Source organism: Crinia signifera, chromosome 11, assembly GCF_055691185.1.
Source record: "Crinia signifera chromosome 11, ASM5569118v1, whole genome shotgun sequence".
Classification (NCBI taxonomy): Eukaryota; Metazoa; Chordata; class Amphibia; order Anura; family Myobatrachidae; genus Crinia; species Crinia signifera.
The window spans coordinates 112,842,866-112,855,013 of NC_139227.1; the positions used below are offsets into that span (position 1 = coordinate 112,842,866).

The following is a 12,148-nucleotide window of genomic DNA, read 5'->3' on the forward strand; positions in this document are numbered from 1 at the left end:
CACTTAGTGTACTCTTGGCTAAATATAAAGTGCTGTAAGTGAATTTGCTGACGCTTTCCCGTTACTGTGGATTATTTTCTGTGAGTGTCACTGTCCGGAACAACGTTTTGTACGTCTCTGTATCTGTAATACCTCTTTTACACCAGAACTGCCGGGTCGCACCCGTGTTTTTGGACCCGGATGCGACCCGGCAGTTGTTCCCTTTTACTCCGCCGTCCCCCGGCATTGTGCCGGGGGAGGGGGGGGGGGTAATGCCGGTGAAGTCGGACCCTGAGCCAGCGCTTGGAGATTACATCATCTCCAAGCGCCAGAAAACCCGCAGGCGGGACCCCAGCAACGCTGACTGACACACTGGGGGCACCAGCACCAAGGAAAGATGCTGGGCTGCCCCCAGCCTCTGTGCACCACAGCCTCCGTCCATGAGGTGAATGGATGCCGCACACAGACATCCATTCACCTCCTCCCATCCTCCGCTGCTGTCTGCACTGTATGCGGCCCCTGACCAACGTCTGGACTTGACCACAGGACGCTGCTGTCTGGAGGTTGGGGCTTCCCTATTGGTGGAAATGGGTCCCTTGGATGACCCGGGTTACCCATTTACATGGCCCCTGACTCCGGGGAAGCCCCATGTCTGACCCTCAACATTTGCCGGGTCGGACACCTGGGGAACAGGACCCGGGATATTTATTATTTACCCATTTTTCACTAAGCTCCGGCCCGGGCTGGAGCGGCAATATCCTGGGTCGAGGCTCTGGTGTAAAATAGGCATTATAGTTAAAGAGACAAACTACTGTACATTGGCCAAGTGGTTCTAATCTGACTTCAAATTCTGTGTTAATATCAGTTCCACAATACACGTAGCACAGACTAGTAAGGCGAGATGTACGAAGCCTCGAAAAGTGATAAACTAGAGAGTGATAAATCGCCAACCAATCAGTTTGTAACTGTCATTTTTCAAACACAGCCTGTAGCATGTCAGTTCTGATTGTCTTGTGGTTTATCACTCTCCATTTTATCACTTTTCAAGCTTAGTAAATCGGGCCCATGGGTTATCGCTATGCCCCTACACACGGAGCAATTTTAAATTAAGTAACATTTCTCAGGATATTACTTGACACCGCTACATGTGTAGGCCCTCATATGTTGCAGGGTCACCTTTCTTATACTCGGACAGGGGTGGCACGCTAGAGCTGTCCGTGGCTTCATACCACACGGCACACACCAGTTATTTTATCTTTTATATATCATCTCTCTCTCCATCTATAGAAGACCATCCGAGGTCTTTCCGATCGTGTCCTATTTCTGGTGCCGTCATTTATTTTGCAATCTGCAACCAGGGTCTCCAGTTGCGTTACACACTTTGTGTCGGCCGAGCGTCTTGAAACTCTTAGCATCTTTGTGGCGAAATTAATTGCAGGGCATATAACATGATGCTGAGGACAACCTAATGCTTTTGCTTTCAACAATGGGTCCCCCCCTGAGCTCCAAATCTTTGATTCCTGTCTGCAAAACAAAGTCCTTAGACCCCGTATTTTTTTGACCTGCTAAACAACACAATAGTTAAGACAAAGTGTAAGTGATGTGCATTGTTGTCCTGAGGTGCCCTCATCACTGTACCCCCATGGGGGGTGGGTTATCCATTGTAGAACATAGATGTGATTAGAGAAGCTCACAGCACATAATACTCACTTACAACCCTGTCCTGGATATTCCTTGCTCCATGCTGGGGACGTGTGTAACGTTCCAGCCTTAGCACCCAGGTCATAATTATTTACAATTAGCCCTCTGCTAATGACTAAGCAAATAAGGTAGATGTAGGGGTTGACAAACTTTATCTGTGTCTTGTGCATATTAATGAACTTCACCTATAACCGTTTATGGCAGGAAACGCTGTGTTATATGCAAGCTCTATATGGATGCTGATACCTATACTGATATATATTTGGTGTTACATTGATATCACAGTGTAGAACTAGCACAGTCTATGTTTCTGTTTTACTGTTTGTTGGCCGTGTTAGTACGGATGACCGATGTTTGGGTCCTGTGCATGCACATGTTCTCATGTACACATGTGCAAGGCTTCTGTGCGGGCGACTTCACCGACCTGCACTTTCAGCATGGCGCGCGCACAGGGTAGGGGAGGCGGACAGGGGGTGGTGGTGGAGACCTACTGTGGACACATGCAACAGAATGTGTCCTCATAACAAATCCCCTAGCATGGTTGTGAAGGGACACGGCGGCAGAGGGGGGGCGGGGGGTGTTTTTTCAGTGGGGCGGGTACTCTGGGACTCCGTAAGCTGAGAGTCAAACGGAATCAGGCCCATGGCCACCAATTTTCAGCTCTATGGTGTTTATTTACTAAAATGAAAGTTCGATTTCAGATGGGTTGTTGCTATGGGCAACCAATCAGAATCTACTTATTTATTTAGCACCTTCTAGAAGATAATCTAAATATATATATATATATATATATATATATATATATATATATATATATATATATATATATATATATATATATATATATACAGTATATGTATATCTCTGTTCATAATAAAAATAGAATCTAATTTATTTTTATTTATTTACTTTATTTATTTTTACCGGGTTTTTTTTTTGTGCTGTTACATTGCCTGTAGATGTTAAGATTTGTCTGCTGTTTGTGGCATCCGTATATATTTATACTGTATTTTCTCCGTATGTATGTACATCTCTTCTCCTAGAACTCCTATTACATTTCAGGCCTGGTACAGCAGTGCGGTAAAGTTTTACAGCTGCCAGTTTGAATCACTCGGCGTCACTGAATCATTGATACAGAACCTTAAACTTTACACACCTCATTTGACCCTTTAGTGTTCTCCCTACAACTCGCTGGTTAAAGGCATAAGTTTACTATTAAACAGACATCTGACTGACGGATTTAAGTAGTCAATAGTTATCTGTGGCAGAAAATCGACAAACTGGAAAGTAAGTAGCCCCGACATGTAGTTCAGTGCAGGTTCTGTCAGGCATGGCGTGTCATCGTGTATTGTGCAGGCTCATCATCACGTTTCTCCGAGGACTTAGCTACAGAGACGTGCTGACTGCATATCTACCATCTAGCTGTGTGCTCACCTCTTATATGAGGGGTCTGGGGGCCATTGCAGCTGCCTGACATAAAATATAAAGGGATTATTCTGTGTTTTCAGTTATTTACTTTTTCTAATATTCTGATTGTCTAATGGTTAGTGGTTGGGTGAAGCCATTTATTGTCAAACAACTGTGTTTTTTACATCATAATAACAGAAACTACCCAAATGACCCTGATCAAAAGTTTACATACCCTGGAGATTTTGGCCTGATAACATGCACACAAGTTGACACAAATGGGTTTGAATGGCTACTAAAGGTAACCATCCTCACCTGATCTGTTTGCTTGTAATCAGTGTGTGTATATAAAACATAAAAGGTCAGTCAGTTTCTGGTCTCCTGAAAGACCCTTGCATCTTTCCTCCACTGCTGCACTGACATGTCTGGATTCTGAGTCATGGGGAAAGCAAAATAATTGTCAAAGGATCTGCGGAAAAAGGTAATTGAACTCTATAAAACAGGAAAGGGATATAAAGAGATATCCAAGCAATTGAGAATGCCAATCAGCAGTGTTCAAACTCTAATTAAGATGTGGAAAATGAGGGATTCTGTGGAAACCAAATCACGCTCAGGTAGACCAACAAAAAATCCACAACTGCCAGGAAAATTGTTCGGGATGCAAAGAAAAATCCACAAATAACTTCAGCTGAAATACTGGATTCTCTGAAAAAAATTGGTGTGGTTGTTTCAAGATGCACAATAAGGAAGCATTTGAGGAAAAAATGGTCTGCCTGGTCAAGTCACCAGAAGAAAGCCATTACTACGCTTACAATACTCCAAACAGCACAGAGACAAAACTTCTGGAACAAAGCCATTTGGAGTGATGAGACCAAAATGGAACTTTTTGGCCATAACCTTAAACGTTACATTTGGAGAAGAGTCAACAAGGCCTATGATGAAAGGTACGCCATTCCTGCTGTGAAACACTGCGTGGATCGCTGATGTTTTGGGGATGTGTGAGCTACAAAGGCCCTGGAAACTTGGTCAAAATTGATGGCAAGATGAATGCAGCATGTTACCAGTAAATAATGGAGGAAAATTTGCACTCATCAGCCCGGAAGCTGCGCATGGGACGTACTTGGACGTTCCAACATGACAATGATCCAAAATTCAAGGCCAAGTCCAGCTGTCATTGCCTACAGCAGAATAAAGTGAAGGTTCTGGAGTGGCCATCTCCGTCTCCTGACCTCAATATCATCGAGCCACTCTGGGGAGATCTCAAACGTGCAGTTCATACAAGACAGCCGAAGAATTTACAGGAACTGGGGGCTTTTAACCAAGAAGAATGGGCAGCTTTACCATCTGAGAAAATAAAGAGACTCATCCTCAACTACCACAAAAGACTTCAAGCTGTCATTGATGTTAAAGGGGGCAATACACGGTATTAAGAACTGGGGTATGTAAACTTTTTATCAGGGTCATTTGGGTAGTTTCTGTTGTCATTATGATTTAAAAATAGTGAACACAGTTTTTTGACAATAAATGGCTTCACCCAACCACTAACCATGAGTGAAAGAAAAGTGTGTGAGTTATCATTCATATTCTCTGACAAACTGGCAGAAAATCACACATTCTGCCAGGGTATGTGAACTTATGAGCACAACTGTATGTAATGCTGTTACCATCCTTGCCTATGCTGTTTACCTGCTACGCTGTTTACCTGTTACAAAATAAAGACCTCTCTACGCTTGGCACACTTTTATTCTCCCACCATGCCCTAGTGGTTGGTAGGGCATGAAATACCACCTGTCAGCACGTCGGCTCAAAAACAAGTGAAAAAACCCATGTTGACCTTTTGACTGTCAACCTTGGGCATGTTGATATATTTCATGTGTCGTTTTTCAATGGTCGACCTAATGACTTTTGACCCTGCTCTTTTCGACCTAGTGACTGTATACCCATTTAGACATTGTGGGGCCCTAGGCAAGACACCAGTTTGGGGCTCTCATTTTTTTGAAGACACACAGTGGATGAGACCATTTTGTGTGTCCAAATATTTTTTATCAAATAAAAGTACTTCAAAGGGATTTTTGGAGTGTGTCAGGTCCAAATAATCTCATTACATCACCTGGCAGTTACGCTATGCTCCTCTGGGAACATTTTGAATGACCAGGATATCTTTTTGGGGCCCCTTGGACCTGCCGGCCTTTGACAGCTGCCCAGGTTGCCTCCTCTGCATCCAATGTTACAGTAGGTTGGCAGTAACTGCATGTTTTATGGCTATCGTGTTGCCTATCACTGTTTTATAGACTGTTGTGTATGAAAATACCGTTTCAGCAGCTTATGAGATGTTCAGTCCATCTCGTCTGGAACCAACAATCCTTCCACAGCGTTTCTTAGATCACCACTTCTTCCCCCATCATGGTGTTTGCTCTGAACAAAAAAACCGTAGCCTCTTCACCAGATCTAAATGTTTTTATGCATTCGCTTTCGCATGATTGGTTGTAAAGCTGACCATACATCAGAGCGATCAGCTTACCATCTGAATCGTGTCACTGTTTCTCCAGCAGCTTCCCAGATACACTATAGATCTTTTGTGTGTAATTTCTATCGTAAGATCAGCTACTCCCAGCATACTGGTCATTAGCAGAATCTTCAGAACTTATGTGCCGCGCATCGTACCTAAACACATCACGATGCACACACAAAAACACACAATGCATCGCACGACCCGTTGAAATCGTACGTTAATCTGTGAAATCATTCTGCAAGTATGACCAGTACAGTCAGTACATATATACCATATTCCATTATTATACCATATATACCATTATTCTGTCTTTACAAATTCCCCTAGTGTTTTGCAGGATTGTTTTCTGATTTTTACTATGCTATATATCTCTACTTTTATTGTTACGCAGGAACGTCACTGACTGTTAAACAGATTACATCGATAGCCAACACAAATGTACCATGATAGCATGTTGTTTCTGTGCTCACTTCGTAGACGGTTGACCTCCATTTTGTTGAAGAACACACGTTGACATTTAACACTGATCCGTACATCATTTAAATGCAAGAAAGCTATTTTTTCAGTTTGTATTACTGTTATTATTTAATATACATTCATAGCTACACAGAAAGCGCAAAACAGTCAGAGAACTTGCTCAATAAGTGGGATTTTTTAATGATAGTAATTTTTCTCTCTGTGTTTTGTGCTTGACTGGTTATGAATGCAGGGATTGTATTTTCACCGAGCTGATATAGTTGTCATGTTTACATCAAATTTTAATTATCGGCCCTTTTTGACACAAAGAATAGAGAAGAATACATACTTTACTCTAAATGATAGGAGATAGGGAACGCTCATGTAATTGATAGTTTTAGGTATTTTGGGAAATTGTATCTTTGACTTTTGCAGGTGTTGATTTAATGAAATAGTCACACCCCCAAATATTGTTTGCCTAAATGCCCATTATAATTGCTTGCTTTCATTTATAAGTCTCGAGAAACTTTTCTCCCAAGTTTTCTAGTTATTGAAATGGTTACGTTTCCGTAGAATGATTTCCGCAAAACTTTTTATGCAATCTAAAGCAAGAAATTTTGTAGAACTGTACTCATTATATTTTAATACATTTGAATCAAGTGCTTTCACTAGAAGTTTTGGAAAGAATCTCATCTCAGGAGGGACCTGAAAGACAAAATGTTCAATTGTTGGAATTAATTGACTTTGTCCTACAGTGTGTAATATAATAGCGAATGGGTGGTATCCGTATTAAGCCAAAATAAAGTCTAAAAAGTTATAATTTGGCATTTCCCTAAGATAGTTTATCTTCATCTCCATAACACATCTGTGAGTACCACTTTATGGGGGACTGAATAGCAAAGATAATTTCAGCACATTTTTCCTCCAATTGTGATTGTGGCAGAAACTTGCCCACTGGGTTGATCGAATAAGGTTGGGTACAAACTTTGACATCGTATCCACCAACTGAGAAGCCGATTTGGGAAGCGAAGCATACTTACCAATTGGCCATTCCATATGTCTATCCAGATATCACAACTGGGCAGAAATGCTGTGCTGACTCAAAATGTCTGTTAAGTCATTACAGACATATCGGCTGTACACCCCCGCCAAGCAAATAGCAATCTATCAATCGTCAGCTGTACGAACTGCATAGTGTGTACCCAGCCTAAGTGACGGCAGTGTCATGAAGTGAGGAGGGGAAAGGTGGCAAATTGTTATCCACAGCCTCAGTGTTGTAGTAGAAGGAGCAGGTTCTTCCAACAGCACAGAGTAGCGATGTGAGGCTTCAATCAATGCGATGCGGGAAGATTGCAGTGTTAAAAATACCCATGTATAAATTATCTGGTGACTGCAAAGTCTAAAGACCATTTTTCACTGCTTATTATTCTAGATCTCTCTGCTGCTTTTGACTACTCTCTTCTCATACAAACACTACAATTTGTAGGTCTTCACCCTACCTATCTAATCACTCTTTCAGTGTCCCCCTCTCTCAATCCACTTCTTCGCTACCTCTATCAGTTGGAGTACCGCAAGGCTCAGTCTTAAGCCGGCCACACACTTGGCCGTATGCAGGTCGTAAGTGTGGTCAAAATTTTGCGGATTGTGTGCATATCGTTCAGGTGCATGGCCAGCTTTAGGCCCTCTGCGTTTATCAATATATACCACATCTCATTGACAAAGTGATCAGCCCTTCTGGATTTCAGTATCATCTGTATGCAGATGACACTTATATCTACCTATCCTTCCTTAATTTTTTGTCTCTATCTGCATTGGTACGTGTCACTGATTGCCTTTCTGCCATCTAATTTTGGATGTCACCTTACCGCCTCAAATATTTACAAAGAATTGATTGTTTCCACTAACCAATAGTAGTTACCAACCTGACCTCTTTATCACCATTGAGAATATGACAATCAATCCTACCCACATTTTACTGCCTAGGTTTTGAACTGTCCTTTATTTCCCACATCCAATCTGTCAAAAATGTTATATCTAAAAATCAAATCCAAAATAAAACCATATCTTACATAAGACACTGCAAAAACTCTATTCCGTGCACTCATAATATCCCGCATTGATTATTGCAATAGTCCTAATGCTGGTTCTACCAAAAATATACCTTTACCACTACAATCTATTCTGTATGCCGCTGCAAAGCTAATCTGCCTCCATGGGTTACTTGTATTCTACCGTATTCAATATAAAATTGGGTGCACTCATTCTGTGGAATGCTTTCCCAAACTCAATAAGAAGACTACTCTAGTCTCCAAACCTTCAAGCTTTCCCTTAAAACTCACCACTCCATGCAGCTTATCAAATTCCCAAACCACCCACATAACCTACATAAACTTTTCTATCCAGTTATATCCCTACTGTAGATTCCTCTCATATCAACACATATTTTCACTTTCACATCCTCCTGACCCCTGGCCAACATTGCTCACCAAGAACCTTTGCAATCTGGTGGACCACTATGCAATAAATAACACCTATCCTTGTTGATCAATGTCTACTTCCCTGTAGAGTGTAAGCTTGTGAACTGAGCTTTAATACCTCTATGACCAGGGCCGTCACTAGGGTGGTGTGGAATACAGCACTGCAGGGTAGGGGGCGCTGTTGGCAACTCTTGTCAATTATTTGTTTTAATTACTTTCACTTTTAACTTCCTTACTCTTCGAGCCGCAGCATCTCCTGACAACTCCTGTCTCCATACCCTACCCCTTCCTTCGCTATTACCTATACAACATTATTTTCTTATTTAGTCACACTGTCCTTTACTACATTTCAAGGTGCTGACATACCCTGGATTCAAACCCATTGCTTTTTGTATTGAAGTCTGATACTTTGTTCATTGAGTTATCTGCCCTTAGCAAAGAAAGATTGAAGAATCCTAACTATTTAAAGCTTGCCATATACTTTGTGAAAAAATTATCCAGCTTTGTGGAACATATCTTTGTCATGTGTGGCTTCTCAATTGCAATGCTGATTTTTGGGGGATTTACAAGGTCTAGGATCAGTTTTTGTGTTGTGTTACTGTTTCTGGATAAAGAAGGTAATAGCTTAACTGTAGGTATTTGGTTTGGCAGTTTTTTAATTATCATTTCGTAGAATGTACAGTATGACCACTTTTTCTTCTATTGTTTTTTAAGCACAATTCAATCAAGCCCCATTTTTGTACTTGACAATGTTTTAATATTCAGGGAATCCACATAGGATCTGTCATAGGTTCATAGACCTGTGTTTTTATGTCCAAGAAAATTGGGCCTTGGGCAGGTAGGAAAATTAAAATATCAGACGAGTGCCAGCTTTCAGGGCTAATTGGATAGCCCCCAGGAGATCAATTAGCCAGAGTAAATTACCCCAGTGTATTATACTGTAGCTGTAGGTCCTGACGTATCTTCACCTGTCTGTAGTGAAATGGGGAGGAGCTTAATGGACTAGAAACACTGAGTTTTTAGAGTTTTTAAACTTGCAACCAAACAAAATCTCTTTAAAAAAAAAAAAGAGCGTCAGAGAGTGGCGTGCCAACACCCAGCAGCAACTTTCCAATTCTCCTTTATGAAAATGTATTTCACGCTGAGAATGCACCAAACATCCTGTAGATCATGGGTGGGGAACCTTTTTGGGGTCAAGGGCCGTTTGCATTGGTGAAAAATGCCTCTCGGGCCATATAGAAAAAAAAAACACTTACAAATTCACCTGCGGCAGACGTCCCACGCTCCGGCGGATGCCACAGTTTAAGAATTGCCGGTCTGTGTGGTGCGACGGCTGTGCAGGGAGTCAAGTATAGGGGAAATCTCGCGAGAGGTCGGTAGCTCTCGCGAGATTTCCCCTGTACTTTGCTCCCTCCGCAGCCGCCGGGAGGGTGCGCGGTCCGTATCTGGCACGCAGGCCAGAGGTTCCCCACCGCTGTGGTAGATAATGCATACAGGCATTTAGCGTGCATATGAGCTCTCCTTGTGAAGCAAGAAGATTCTCTACTGTACACACGGTGCTATTGCCTTGCTATTCGATCCCGATTCGGTCAGGATTGAATCGCACGGCAAGGCAAGATTTTCCTTTAATAAGCAAATAGAACCGTAAATATAGACCACACAAAACCGTGTGTGCGGCGGAGCATTAGATTGAAACAAGTTAGGCAAAGCTCCTTTTTCTACACCTCTGTTTAATGTAAAAGTTAAAATAAGAGTTAATTGGTAAATATTTACATTAATAATGGGATACTTTGTAAATATTGATAAGGTAGTTGCAAAAAGAAAAGGTAAACAGCTGCCGAATCCCCTTGGTAGCGGTCTCAACTGACATCTGTAACTTTACGTGTCCGCCGAAGAGGGGGCATGAGCTGATGTCCTATGATGCCCACCTTTATTTCCAGGGGAACACCCTGCGTTTTCATGGAGAGACCCGTTAAACGATGGCCGTTCTCCTCCAGATGCCCCCTGCCACCCTCACCTATCCGTACGAACGCCCCAGCAACTTTTATAGTCGTCAAAGGTGTTCCTACAGAGGCCCTGCACATGTGCAAATACGCGCATGCACAGAGCTGCACCGTCGGTCCCCATCGCAGGGGACTGATTACTGTTGAATCGGGCCCTTAGCGAAAACTGAATATTTATTAGTAGCATATTTTATTTTGCGTAGCATAATTGTAACGTTTTATGTTTGCTTTATACGTAGGCTTCAACAAAATAAACTCTTGCGTTAATCCCACTTTACTGCTAACATCATGATCCATTGCAGCCATCTGCAGTAACTTTTTGGCATGGTGATTGCACCTTACTTATAAGTAGATCATCTTATGTACTTTCTCATTGAGTGGTCACAGATCCTGTGAAGCGGTAGAGTATTCAGTTTATTTCTATTTGGGAGGGGGGGAGCTCACACCCCATGTGAGCCAGGAGCCTTTCACAGCGGCTACTTGCACATGGGGTTAACGCTACTCCGCCTCTCTCAAGTGATTTTATCTTATTTGCAGTTCAGTGACACCATTTATGTTCGGGACAATTAGGAAGACTGAAGTGGGTGCTTGAGCGCTGAAAAGGAAACAGTTGATCCCATCCAATAAATATTGTTGATTTTTTTTTTATCCCCCTTAAAGTATCCAGGACTGAATGTTTACTCAAGCTTGTTAAAGAAAGTATTTCAGACGTACACTTCGCCATTACTACAAAGAGGTCTCACCAAACAAGATGAGACCTTGTCTCCCTCCCCCATCCATCTAAATCCTTTTCCATCCTTCAAAATTACTGTTGACTAACAAGTTGTGTCTCCTTTCTCTGAGGCGGTGGGTGAAAAACAAGTACTTGAGAAGAGAGGAACATTTATCCTGTAGGTCTGTGATCCTTACTCAACCAGAAAAACTCTGCATGCATTGGGAGCACTCTTGTAGCATTCCACATTTTTAATGAGCTGCCTTGCATTGGTTGCCGGCTACCCCCTTCTTCTTCTTTTATTTTTTTTTTTTTTTTTTAAGCTTTAACTGAAAAACAGGATTTGTCCTCATTAAGGCGATGCTGTAGAATGATCGTTAAAGGTGTTCGTCTACAACTCTTAAGTCACCTTCGATCCAAAGGAGAACATTTAATTATCGCTAGGCGTGTTAAATATTATCTTATTGAGGTTTCTTTATTTCTAGAGAAGCGTCTTTATAACAAAGATCCGTGTTTACATTTAAATGCTCAAGAAACAAAAACATCAAAAGTTCAAAGTTCCCTGTAAGCAACTGCCGTTTGTTTTTTAAATACCCCATCAGTTTCCGGGAACAATGAGGGAGTTGAATGTATCATGTCGCAGTTAGGTAAAAACCAAGCATCTTGGTGCGTGATACAATATTGCCATAATGTCTATTTTATACCTAGGCGGACAAACACAATTAAAGGCTGGTCACTTATTGTCCCGACACTGTTTGAAATAGTCTCCGAGTACGATGCTTCTGCCAAAACCGGCTGTGTCTGTTGAAGACGACAAGCTTTTCAAAGTCTGTGCAGTCCAGTATAATCTAATGATTCCCTTACACCTCCCTTACTTAACAGTGTCATGGAAAGTAAGGAT

At 41.9% G+C, this 12,148-nt stretch overlaps 1 protein-coding gene across 2 annotated transcripts in view; it reads left to right on the top strand.

The window, feature by feature from the left end:
* Window positions 1-12,148, top strand: part of ELP4 (elongator acetyltransferase complex subunit 4) — a 289,757-nt gene that overhangs the window by 260,465 nt on the left and 17,144 nt on the right. The window lies entirely within an intron of this gene.